The sequence below is a fragment of the Staurois parvus genome, unplaced genomic scaffold, assembly GCF_062004578.1.
Source record: "Staurois parvus isolate SC_StPar_1 unplaced genomic scaffold, SC_StPar_1.0 ptg001274c, whole genome shotgun sequence".
Lineage (NCBI taxonomy): Eukaryota > Metazoa > Chordata > Amphibia > Anura > Ranidae > Staurois > Staurois parvus.
The window spans coordinates 294,007-307,573 of NW_028319070.1; the positions used below are offsets into that span (position 1 = coordinate 294,007).

Consider the following 13,567-nt stretch of genomic DNA (forward strand, 5'->3'; position numbering starts at 1 on the left):
ATTTTTTTACTGGACATGTTTTATAGCAAAAAGTCAAAAATATTGGGTTTTTTTCAAAATTGTCAGCCTTTTTTTTATAGCGCAAAAACATAAAAAAAAACACAAAGGCAATCAAATACCACCAAATGAAAGCTCAATTCGTGGGGGAAAAAAAAGGATGTAAATTTAATTTGGGTGCAGTGTTGCACGACCGCGCATTTGTCAGTTAAAGTAATGCAGCGACGTAACACAAACCGCTTCTGTAACCGCTTCCTGACCGCCCTATAGCAGAAATAGGGCTACAGGGCGGCATGGGTGTGCAAAATCACACACACACATATATAAAAATATATAAACACACGTGATTTGTGCTCCTGTGGTTTTCACGCCCCTCCCAGATAGCGTCAGATTGCCCATCAGTACACCAGTCATAACATTTAACCCCTTGATTGCCGGGAGCACGCACAATAAACCTCCATTGCTAGTATAGTGTCTGAACGGGTCAATATCTTTGATCAGCACTATACCAGCGTTCACATTAGTATAGCGTCCCCAAAAATGCAGCGTTAGCGGGATCAGCCCCGGCAACTGCCAGCACCTGCATTTAGCCTCTACGCTTACCCCCCTTCAGACCCCACGGATGCCCAGACTACATGGGGAGCAGTGGCAAGATAGTTTGGGACTTGGTGTCATCCTTTTTCCATATGGGGTACCACTTATACGTGGATAATTTTTATTCAAGCGTGCCACTATTTAGACGTGTACAATCTTGGAACTGGCGCATGTGGCAAAGTGTGACCTAATGTGTGCCCACCATTAAAAGTGGGTGGATGCAGGGCGGTATATTCTAATGGTGAGCATACCACACACTTTCTGGCAGAGATTTCTTCTCTTTTTTTCATTCAGTCCACAGGATGCATACAAAAAAAAAAAAAAAAAAAAAAGAACATAGCATACACACCCAACAAGGACCAGCGACGTACTGGTACATCACTGGACTTTGAATGGTTATACCAGGATGATGCCTACAGCTGCAGGCATCATCCTGGTATCGTTTTTTTCAGCCAGCGATCGGCTTTCATGTAAAAGCAATCCTAGTGGCTAATTAGCTGAAGGATTGCTTTTACAAGCAGCGGGATATGATGCCCCGCTGCCTTCCACGGCCTTCTCGGGCAGTCCCGTGCCATCGGGGGAACCTGAGAATGCAGCCAGTGTTTCTGCCAGCTGACCATAGAGCTGATTGGAGACCAGAGTGGTGTCAATTATCTCTATAGTCTAAGAATTCGGAAACTATGAGAATTTCATCACTTCAGTTCTGTAGGATATAAACAGCGCCATTTGTAAATTGGGAAAGCGTCTGATCACACCGATTTTGGTTTGATTAGATAATGTAAGGGCAGAGGAGATATCTAGAGCTTAATAGACCCCAGATTTCTCAAAAAAGAATATATGACAATGCCCATTGTAGTTATAGGGGATATTTGCATTCCCTGTGATAGCATTAAAAGTGATAAAAAAAAAAAAATGAAAAGTATAGTATAAAAATAATTAAAAAAATCAAAAAACCTTAAAAAAACAAAAAAACAAAAAAAACTCGCCTCTTCCCATGCACGCACACCTTTGTGCACAAGCGTTGACCCTGTGCCGGTATGTAAACAGCGGTTGCACCATACATGTGAGGTATCGCCATGAACGTCAGATCAAGGGTAGTAATTCTAACACTAGACCTCCTCTGTAAATCTAAAATGGTAGCTTTTAAAGGCTTTTAAAATGTTGCCTATGGATATTAAAAATGTATGCAGTTTGTCACCATTGCACGGGGCATGCACAGTTTTAAAGAATGCCATGTTTGATATCCATTTACTCGGCATACCATCATCTTTTATATCGTGCCAAATAATTGGCCAATATATTGTGTTTTTGTGCATTAAAAGTAAAAAAAGTGTATTTTTAAAACAAAATTGCTTTTGAAAAATCGCTGCGCGAGTACTATGTGCCATAAAAGATTGTAGTACCCACCATTTTATTTACTAAGGTGTTTGCTTTAAAAAAACACATATAATGTTTGGGAGTTTAAATTAATTTCCTAGCAAAAAATACTGATTTTTTTCATGTGAACAAAAAGGGGTTTATTTACTAAAGCTGGAGAGTCCAAAATCAGACTCCCTTCTGCATAGAAACCAATCAGCTTCTAACCTCAGCTTGTTCAATGAAGCTTTGGCAATGAAACCTGGAAGCTAATTGGTTTCTATGCAGAAGGGAGTCTGATTTTGGACTCTCCAGCTTTAGTAAATGAACCCCAAAGTGTCAGAAAAGGCTTGATCTTCAGGTGGTTAGAAGAGTGAGTGATGTGTGGCATAAACTTCTAATGCTGGGCATAAAACGCCCCCCACCCCCCAAAACGACCCCTTTTTGGAAAGTAGACACCCCAAACTATTTGCTGAGAGGAATGTTGAATCAATAGAAGAATTTATTTTTTACCACAAGTTTTTGGAAAATTACATGTTTTTTTTTTTATACACAAAATTGTCACTTAAATGATTTACTGCTCACATGCCATGGGTATATGTGGAAATATTTCCCAAAATACATTCTGCTACTTCTCCCGAGTATGGGGGTACCACATGTGAGAGACGTTTTGGCAGTCTAGCCAAGTACAGGACCCCAAAATCCAATAAGCACCTTCAGGCTTTTAAAGGACTTTATTTCCTCATTACACTTCCAGACTACCTTTCACAGTTTCGGAGGCCCTGAAATGCCAAGATAGCACCTAACCCCCCCAAATGACCCCTTTTTGGAAAGTAGCCACCCCAAGGAATTTGATAAGAAGCATGGTAAGTATTTTGCAGATCTCATTTGTTGCCACAAGTTTTTGGAAAATGAAGAAAAAAAACAAAACATTTTTTCTATTCTTTTTTTATATTTCAAAACCTTGTGAGAAAAAATGAGATATGCAAAATACTCACCATGCCTCTTTTTAAATTCCTTGGGGTGTCTACTTTCCAGAAACGGGTCATTTGGGGGGGGGGGGGGGTTGGTGCTATCCTGGCATGTCAGGGCCTTCGAAACTGTAATAGGTATTGAGGAAGTGAAATGAGGAAGTTGCGCACCTTCAGGCTTTCAAAGTGGTCCTTGGCTTTCAGGCTCCTGTATGTGGCTAGGCTTCCAAAAAGTCTCACACACGTGCTATCCCCATACTCGGTAGAAGTAACAAAATGTATTTTGGGGTGTAATTCCACATATATGCATGACTTGTGCGAGAAATAAATCATTTAAAATGACAACTTTGTGTAAAAAAAAAAAAAAAAAATGTTTGTCATTTATTTTAATTAATTAATTTTGTCATGCTTTATCATTTTCTCTAAACTTTGAAACATTTCTGTCATCTCTTTCTTATTTGGTACTTGTAATTCACTGTCAGATTCTCTCTTCTTCATAATATCCGCTATTTGTTGACTACAGCTACTATTCATGCCCAATGATAATCTAGGGCTATTTCCCAGACTAGTTTCCATTTCACCCTTTTCGCTTGCGCCTTGGGACCTTTCCTTGGGATGTATATTTCTTAATCGTACCCGTTTGAGACCCTTTGAGCCCACTTCCTTTATTCTTCATGTCCTCTATGGGTCTTATTTTCTTCTATATGCTCAAGACAGGAAGATCCCAAATGTCTATATTTTGTGACCCAGCCTTGCCTTACTATTTATCCTTTTACTTTATTTTTCTAAGTCTCCTTGGTCCTCTTCTCTTCACCACTTCATGACCCTTGGGAATCCCCCCCTCCTCTCCTTCACCCCTTGCTCCTCTATGCCACAAAGGATAACAGCACACAGTAAGCCCCACCCGTTCTCACTCACCCTTCTCTTTCTACATTCTTCGGGTGGAGGGCTTTCCTCAGACGCTCAGTCCTCAGGGGGATTCCTCCGGGTCTCCTGGGTCTTTCTTTTATAGCCCACTTCTATTTGGGGTCCATCCTTAAATAGCAAGCTGGGTCTCCTGGGTCTAAGCCCATACAGCAAGCCGGGGAACGAAGCCAGGAGCGAACCAGCACCTCCTGCTCTCCTCGGGAACGCCGGCCGGCTTCTTTTCCTCCTAGTGATCCTCCGCGGTTTACCACGTGGTCCCGCCTCGTCACCTCGTCTCCCAGCAACCCGGCTCGTCGTCACGTGAAGCTCGGGGGGATCGATCTCCTTCTCCACCTCACTGCTCCTCACATCACCGATTCTCCGGCTGCTCCACCAATGATTTCCGCACTCCGGTGAGTCTGCCCCTCCTTAACATACATCTAGAGGGCCCCTGGGGAGGTCGGGAAGCGGAGCCTAGCGGGCAGCTACTGCCTCGCGCTCTCCTCGGCCGCCATGTTCAGGCTCCTCCCCGTGTACCGCACAGCGCTCCTCTTATTACAGCGCAATTCCATGGCATAGGACATCGGGGGATGGCAGGTAGTGAAAGATGAAATAAAGAAAAGATTGTGTTCCAAATCTTACTAAACAGACACAAGAACAAATAGCACTGTGAGTTACATGCATCAGAAACAATGCTGGAACCCCCAATCAGGTTAGACATGATCACCTAGTGGACCATTTGAGGAAATTCAAATTGATTTCACACTCATGCCTAATAGTGTATGATGCAAGCTTCTGCAGGCGATAGTGGATCGCTTTAGTTGCTGGCCCGAAGCATTTGTAACAAAGAGGATACGCACCATTGCTAAAATCCATTGCAAAGAAATCATCCCTCGATGGGGATGTCCAGTAAGTATAGACTCACACGAAAAAAACAGCATTTTCATCAAAGGTTACACAACAAGTAGGCAAACTGATGAGCATTGACTGGAAGTTCCACATACCCTACCATCCACAGAGTTCTGGTCAGGCAGAACGGGCAAATAGAACCCTGAAGGAAAAACTAAGGAAGGCATCAGGTGGGGCATTTAAGGGATGGGAAGTGTACTAGCCAGCTGTTCTGGCTGAGATGAGGATGATACCAAATAAAGTCACCAAGCTTTCCCACTTTGAAATTCTTATGGGCGGGTCATTCCCCACTCCCTGGACAAGAGGTCCTTTGGTAGTTACGTCAGGTGATTTACAATAAATCCAGGAAAGATATTTCCAGGAATTGATTAGGGTGCTGAATGGTGTATACGGTGATGTCGCTCTCATTTCCTCTTCCCACAGATTGTCCAACCCACCCATACAAGCCAGGAGATCGGGTAGAGGTTAAGGAACTTCACAAAAACAAGACCACAGATCTGCCGTACAGAGAACCTACCATAGCGACAGCTGTGACTGCTGATTCCAACGTCTGGATACATGCTTCTAGAGTAAAGAGGATCCCGGAACCTTCAAGGAACCAGGAGAAACAGACGGAACAAGGAAAGGGGACAGACCTACCAGCGTCCTCCAATCTTTAGAATGCTGCTTCATCCAGAGACAGCTTGGAAGAACATTCTTTTGATTGGTTGTCTCTCAGTGATAACTTTTTCAGTGGCTTACTGGGCTAGTCACTGCTACTATCATCCAGAAGAATGGCCACTAATCTATGGTCACAACAATAGGACTGTAAGTGACAGTGGACTAATAAAAAAGGAGCAGAAAAGATCAATGACCGAAAAGATGTCGTTTTTTTAAATGTAAGTATAGGTATGCCAAACTCTCAGATTTCGAGAGTTGTTGGGTTTGCAGTATGCTCCACCCCGAAACAATGAACATTCCTTTGTATGCTGCACCAAAAAATGTGACATCAATGTTTATTGGTAATCTGAGTATTATCCTTACAAATGTTACTACAAGGCCTAAATATAAAAAGGGACTGTGAGCTAATGGTAAAGTTGTTATTATATATTTATTTTTGTAACTTTACTCTGCATAAATCATTTAACAGTGTCATTTCATGAGATAATTACAAGGCCGTGTTTAGGGGTGGGGCAACTAGTGGCGAGTAACTCTTAAGGCCTGGCTAGTAGTTCAGGACTTTGAATTTTGAGCCCTGTATTTATTATTGTTAGGATCAAAAACACATAAAAAGGTATAAGGGCTCTTTCACACCAAGTGCTAAATAATCTAACTACTTGGAACGGTCGAGTGATGTAGTATTTTAAACTAGGCCATGTAAGCAGTCGTCTCAAAGATATACAAAAATACAAATTTCTGTACTCAAGGATGAGACAAAAAAGCCCTAATAGCTCAAAAACTGAGGATTGAGGAATTTCTTTCCTAGAAGGAAAATTCCAGACAACAAGTTCAACCAGTCAAAGAGTCCCTAATGTTCCTCCGCAAAACTCTGCAACTGAGCTAAAATGAGAAAGGACGCTCAGTTTTCCTTAACCAGAGTTCTATGTAATTCTCTGCTCCCAGAGTTCCTGAAGCCCAGTGGTGCTTTATATCCTCTCACCAACAGCTTTCTCCATCACTCATCATATACAAAATTCCTAAACAAGCTTGAATTGGATTGTTGGCCTTAAGAAACCTCTCATTTCAGAAATGACACATTTTTGTTTTTACATTAGGAGGTCTGTATGTGAGAGATAACAAGGAGACTACAGTGGTTACATTTGGGAATTGTTCTCTTGTATGACAAGCATGTGTTCTCAGTTCATCATCAAAAGGGACTGGGATAGACTGGAATTTCTGTGGTGCACTACAGCATCACCTGGATAATAAAAACAGGAAATGGTCACTAGTGAGGTGCCGGAGGGGGCAGATAAGAGCCAGCAACCGTGGAAGCAATGGCAATGCCTATAAATTAGTGCCCCGCCAGAAGTTAAAGGGAAACTTGACCCCCCCCCCCCCCCAACTAGGGATGCACCGATAAATCATCAGCAGACAAAATATAATGGTTGAAAATAGTTTTATTGGCATTTTGCTGATAGGAAAAAAGGTGCCGGTAATGGCCACCGGAAAAAGTAAATTTGCTGCGATTTTATCACATTTAGGGTGCGGGTCATAGGTCATGTGACTCAAAAAATGTATCAAAAAACACAAAGACCGTCAATTAAAAAAACAAACAATATTTTTTGGCTTTTTGCTTTAAAACATATCCAATAAAAAAATAAAATTTCTTCATAAATTTAGGCCAAAATGTATTCTGCTACATGTCTTTGCTAAAAAAAAAAAATCCCAAAACCCGTAAATTAACTGATTTATGTGAAAGGTAAAGCGTCTACAAATGGTGGTATACACACTGGAATTTTTATTTATTTTTTATACTAGTAATGGCGGCGATCAACGACTTATAGCAGGACTGCATTCTAGCACTAAGTGGGAACTGACAAACAGCCATTGACATCCCCTGTGACATTAATACAGTGATCAGTGCTAATAAAAAGGTAATGACACTGGGCAGGAAGGGGTTAACATATGGGGCGATTAAAGGGTTAACTGTGTGTTGTGCTTACACTGTGTGCTGTTTTACTAAGGAGACATGCTGCTTTCTCATGCTGACAGGAGAGAGATCTGTATTGTTCACACACAGATCTTTCCCCTCTCAGCTTTAGCGGCAATCAATCACCGGCCGAGACCTGGTGATTGACATCCGTTGCAACCAATGGCAACGCAGGTAGGGCAAAGCGCACCCCCTACACGGAAATGCAAAATCACATACATTTACGTGATTTTGCACAGTGGCCACCCTCTAACAGTATATCTGCTATAGGGAGTTAGGTAAGTGGATATCTCTTTTCAGGCCTGGTTCACACCATTGTAGTTTTTTGCATTTTGTCTGTTTTGCAGTGCGTTTTGCGTTTCTGCTCGGAAGTTTTTGAAACTTTTTTTTATATGTTTAGTGTTTTTTGAATGCTTTATTTTTTGGGCTAACTTGTTCGGCTGTTTAAAAACACATCAAAAACACAAAATGTGTGTGTTTTTGCTGCGTTTTCAATGCATTTCAGGCCTGGTTCACATCAGTGCAGTTTGCATTTTGTCTAGTACTTTTTGCAGTACAGTTTTGCATTTTTTATACGTTTCGCGTTTTTTTTTTTTTAAATGTTTTGGGGGGAAAAACCTGCTGCTGGGCAGATTAAAGATGCATAACACAACAATGCAGCATGTGAGCATTTGTGGTATGTTTTTGATGCATTTCAGGCCTGGTTCACACCAATGCAGTTAGAGTTCTGTCCTTTTTGCAGTGCTTTTTGTATTTTTGCATGCACGTTTTTGACATTTTTATTTGGTTTGCAAATTTTTTTTTTTGGCCAACTTGTTGCTGGTCTGGCTAAGCATGCATCAAAAAATGAGTCAAACACATGAAAAATGAATCAAAACCACGTGAAAAAGGTGTAAAAAAATGCACTGCATGCGGTTTCTTTATTGAAGTCTATTGAACCAAAAACATGACGTTTTGTGTTTTAAAAAGTCCTGACACTTTCCAAAATTGCAGCAGCTTAAAAATGCATAGATGTGAACGTGTCCCCTAGGAAACCATATTAAATGGATTGTAGTGCGTTTCTGCAAAAAAAAACGCATTGGCGCGAACCAGGCCAGGTGCTTTTTTTTTACTCGGCAAATATGCACCAAAAATGTGGCAAGCAGGAATTTTAACACTGCAAGGGAAGCGCAATGGACCGATGTGAAATCATACACTGAATTTAAAAGGATGCATTTTTCTTAAGCTTTTCTTGTGCCTTTTTTATTTTTCTTTTAAAAAACACGAAAGCACTTCAAAAACTGCTCAGTGTGAAAGCAGCCTATTAGACGAAAAGGTGCTTAAAATAAATGTATTCAAATTCATGATAGTAATTAAAAAGCCGAATATAATATTACTATATGTATATTTTCTATATTTAAACCACTTGCCCTCCAGAGGATTTACCCTCCTTCTTGACCAGGCCATTTGTTGCGATATGGCGCTGCGTTGCTTTAACTGACAATTGCGAGGTCATGCAACACTGTACATAAATGAAATTTATGTCCTTTTTTTCCCCACAAATAGAGCTTTCTTTTGGTGGCATTTTGCTATAAAACATATCTAGTAAAAAATAAATCTTAATACATTGTAAATTAATTGGTTTGCATGAAAGTTGTAGTGTCCACAAATGGCGGTATATATACTGGATTTTTTTTTTTTTTTACTAGTAATGGCAAGAATCAGCGACTTATAGAAGGACTGCGGCGGGCATTCTGACACTGGGGGGGGGGAACTAACTGCCACTGACATCCCAATGACACTAATACAGTGATCAGTGGTAATAAAAAGCACTGACACTGTACTGACACTGGGCAGGAAGGGGGTTAACATATGGGGCGATAAAAGGGTTAACAGTGTGCTGTTTTACATCATGCGCTGTGATTATTTTACTAGGGAGACATACTGCTGTGTGTTTCTCAAGCATGTCCTTGCTGGCAGGAGAGACCTGCGCCTCCTACCCAGAAATGGAAATCACACACACGCACACGCACACACGCAAATTTGTGCAACCCTGCCGCCCTGTAGTAATAGTTCTACTATAGGGCGGCGGGAAAGCGGTTAAACTGTCCATTTTGGTTTCGGTGTTATGCCAAATGCATCCTGAACTTTCAGGTTCGGTGCACCACTACCCAAAACACAAACAAACATTCACAGTGATTGCAGCTCTACACCGTTCCAAATTATTATTTTCTCATTTACCTAAATAATTGATGTAAATAACAGTCAGCATAATTCTCATGTTATCAACTATTAACCACATGCCGCCCAGCCACTGTAGAAATACGGCGGCAGGGTGGCACGGCTGGGCAAAAGCACGTTTTAAAACGTGTGTTTTTAAGCAGGTAGGGGGCGCGCGTGAGGTGCGCCGCCGCCCTACCTATCCCGCCGATCACAGCCGCGGATGTCAGTCGCCGGGTCACAGATGGTTGTTACCGGCTATGTCCCGGTGATCGACGGCAATCGCTGACAGAGAGCACAGCTGCAGTAGCTATGCTTTCTGTTAGTTCCCTGACAGCTCCAGGACACGCTGATTGGGACAGAAGAGCTTCTCTCTCCTGATCAGCACAATTGTCCGTTAAACTAGCACAGCGCTGTATAGCAAAAAAATGGCGTAAATTGCAGTATCTATACCATAGTTTGTAGACGCTATAACTTTCACACAAAGCAATCAATATACACTTATTGGGGGTTTTTTTTTTTTTACCAAAAACATGTAGCAGAATACATTTTGGCCTAAATTTATAACCAACTTTGAGTTTACTATATATTTTTTATAGCTGAATGTAAAAAATATTGTTTTTCTTCAAACGTTTTGGCCTTTTTTTGTTTATAGCGTGAAAAATAAAAAGCGCGCAGGTGATCAAATACCACCAAAAGAAAGCTCTATTTGTGTGAAAAAAAAGGACGTAAATTTCAACATCCTAATCGCTCTGATTTTCCCCACAGAGGCTTTCCAAATTGCCATATTTTGGAGCTGCGGATTACTTTGCGTTGGGGATTTTACTATTTGAGGCTGCCTTTAATGCTTATCCCTTCCGTGGCCGTTTCGGCGATCTGAGTATAATACATGGTGTGCCATTCTTCCGGGCCCCCACTGACCCCGACTTCAAGGATTTTGTGGAAAAGGTACGTAATGACACAGTCCCAGCGGGACAGGGAAAGTAGACATTTAGGCTCATCCAAGGAGCCAGTGTGCTTTATAAATGCGGTTTAAACTTCATTTGCTTTGGGACTCTGAAAAAAGCAAAGCCCCATTCATTCTAATAATTGTAACAAAGAGTGTGCAAGGTGGTGGTAGAAACCTGTCACATGACCTTTAAACAAGTCATGTGACATCACTCCACCTATGACCAAGCATTCTTTGCAGCATTATGCAGAGAACACATCGCAGACTCCAGACTATGCTTTGCTTTTTATTGCCAAGATATAAATTGCCAGCACCGTGGGGAGTATTTCTTGTGATGTGTGGAGAATGGAAGCCGCAGGTCTCTATAAATAGACTTTAGCAGTTTTGTGCCATAACTGTCATCTTATGTTTTTCTATTTTGTTCCCCTACAGCTCCTGTGCAAAGATCCACAAAAGCGCAAAGAACATGTTTCCAACATACAAGATCACCCATTTTTCAATGTTATAAAAAACTGGTAGGAAGTGGAAGCGGGGGAGGCACGCCCTCCTGTTTTCATACGTCGGAAGGTAAGTAAAAAAAAAAAAAGGACGATGTACATACTTACCTATTTCCAAGCTGCTCCAGTAAGGTCAGGTGACCCGTCTTTCTTGTGTCAGCCAGCAGCGGCTGAAAAGGAGAGGAAAGAGCTCCGGCAATGGCTGGAATGCCTGGGACTGGTAACATCAACCATAGGTTCATATGGCCCAACCTTTGTTAGTGCTCACTCCTCTCCCTTGCAGCTGCCGCTGGCTGACACGGGGGAGCCAGATTAAGCAAATGGCTTGAAAAAAATATATATATACATATCCTATATATAGCATATATAGCCTGGAATTACACCTTAGTAAGACTAAAGGCAAACTTTTTTTTAGTTTTGGATAAAGTGGAGAGCGTTAGAACCCTTGCCAGTTTTTATTGCTGTCTGCACCCGTTAAAGAGATTCACAATGTCTGTCCTGCTTACTATTAACATTGAAAGTGAAAGTAAAGAGAACCCAAAATTATGGGTGATCCCCAGAAAAGTAATATAGGGGAATCTTCCAAGGGGACCCTGGTTCTGGTGACCTGGGGATCCCCAAAGGATTCCCTTCACTTGCAGGGATTTCCTCTAACTTCCTGTTTGGCTATGGGATGGGAAGTGAACTCTCTGAAAAGGGAAGCAGATGGTGAAGAAAAAAAAAAAAAAAAAAGAAGAGGATAGCAACAGGCAGAAAGTGAAATAAGGGGACGCATATAAAACTTTTAGAAGCGAGTTTGCACAATTCTAATAGTGGAAAATCCATATCCTTGCTTATGCATAGTGGTGACTGAGAATATCTCACAGTCCTAGGGACTTGGATACATACAGGGGGAAATTGTTCCCAGAAGTCAGGAGGCATTTCTGCCAACAGTGGGTTTCATTGTTTTCTCTTTTACAGGGTTTCAGAGACATGACAAGACAGAAGATAAAGCTGGAAGACCTGATGAATGACATGGACAAGAATGGAGAATGTTATGCACCTATTTCAGATGAGGAACAGAAACTTTTTCTATTTCAATGGTTTTTATTAATTTTTTAAACAGTATAAAACAGAGGCAATAAAACACGCCCACGCAGGGGCTATCAATTTCACAGATAAACAAAATGCAAAATAAAAAAAAAAGGAAAAACAGTGCTCTAACGCCAACAGGGCAAAAGGTACGCCCACGCAGGGGCTATCAATGACACATAAGTTACAAAGAACAGAAACTTTTTAATGGCTTTTCTTTTATCAGTGACGAATGGCGAGCCATGATGAAGATGAAATGAAGCCATACACACCAGGTTGTAGAGAAAGAGAGAGAGAGAAGGAGAGAGAGAGAGGGAGAAGTAGAGAGAGAGAGAGGGAGGGAGGGAGAAGGATAGAGAGGGAGAAGGATAGAGAGGGAGAAGGATAGAGAGGGAGAAGGATAGAGAAGAAGAGAGAATAGAGAGAGAGAGGAGAGAAGAGAGAGAGAGAGAAGGAGAGAGAGGGGGGAGAGGGAGAGAGAGAGAAGGGGGGGGGAGAAGGAGGGGGAGAGAGAGAGAGAGAGAGGGGGGGAGAGAGAAGGGGGGAGAGAGAGGGGGAGGGGAGAGAGAGAAGGGGGGAGGGGAGAGAGAGAGGGGGGAGGGGAGAGAGAGAGGGGGGAGAGAGAGAGGGGGGAGGGGAGAGAGAGAGGGGGGAGAGAGAGAGGGGGGAGAGAGGAGAGGGGGGAGAGAGGGGAGAGGGGGGAGAGAGAGGAGAGAGAGAGGGGGGGAGAGGGAGAGAGGGGAGAGAGAGGGAGAGAGAGGGGGGGGAGAGGGAGAGAGAGGGGGAGAGGGGAGAGAGAGAGAAGGAGAGAGAGAGGGGGGAGAGAAGGAGAGAGAAAGAAAGAGGGAAGAGAGAGAGCGCGAAAGAGAGGCGAGAGCGCGAAAGAGAGGCGAGAGCGCGAAAGAGAGGCGAGAGCGCGAAAGAGAGGCGAGAGCGAGAGAGACAGGCGAGAGCGAGAGAGAAAGAAGAAGAGAGAGAAAAGGGAACAGAGGGGGGAAGGAGAGAGAGAAAGGGAAGAGGACAGAAAGAAGGGAGAGGGAGAGGGGGAGGAAGAGGGAGAGAGATGGGGGAGGAGAGGGAGAGAGAGAGAGAGAGAAGGAGGGAGAGAGGGGGGAAGAGAGAGGGGGGAGGGGAGAGAGAGAGGGGGGAGGGGAGAGAGAGAGGGGGGAGGGGGAGAGAGAGGGGGGAGGGGGAGGGGGGGAGAGAGAGGGGGGAGAAGGGGAGAGAGAAGGAGAAGGGGAGAGAGAAGGAGAGAGAAAGAGAGGGGGAGAGAGAAGGAGAGAGAGGGAGTAGGGGAGAGAGAAAGAAAGAGGGAAGAGAGAGAGGCAAGAGCGCGAAAGAGAGGCAAGAGCGAGAGAGAAAGAAGAAGAGGGAGAAAGGGGAACAGAGGGGGGAAGGAGAGAGAAAGGGAAGAGGACAGAAAGAAGGGAGAGGGGGAGGAAGAGGGAGAGAGATGGGGGAGGAGAGGGAGAAAGAGAGATGGGGGAGG

At 43.0% G+C, this 13,567-nt stretch overlaps 1 protein-coding gene across 1 annotated transcript in view; it reads left to right on the forward strand.

Moving 5' to 3' along the window:
• LOC149437661 (uncharacterized) overlaps positions 1-12,357 on the forward strand; it is a 76,734-nt gene extending 64,377 nt beyond the window's left edge. Inside the window, exons 18-21 of the mRNA XM_089660794.1 lie at positions 5,157-5,611; positions 10,330-10,509; positions 10,943-11,077; positions 11,968-12,357. The gene's annotated coding sequence lies outside the window, so the exon portion shown is untranslated. The remainder of the gene's footprint in view (positions 1-5,156; positions 5,612-10,329; positions 10,510-10,942; positions 11,078-11,967) is intronic.
• The last annotated feature ends 1,210 nt before the right edge of the window (positions 12,358-13,567 follow it).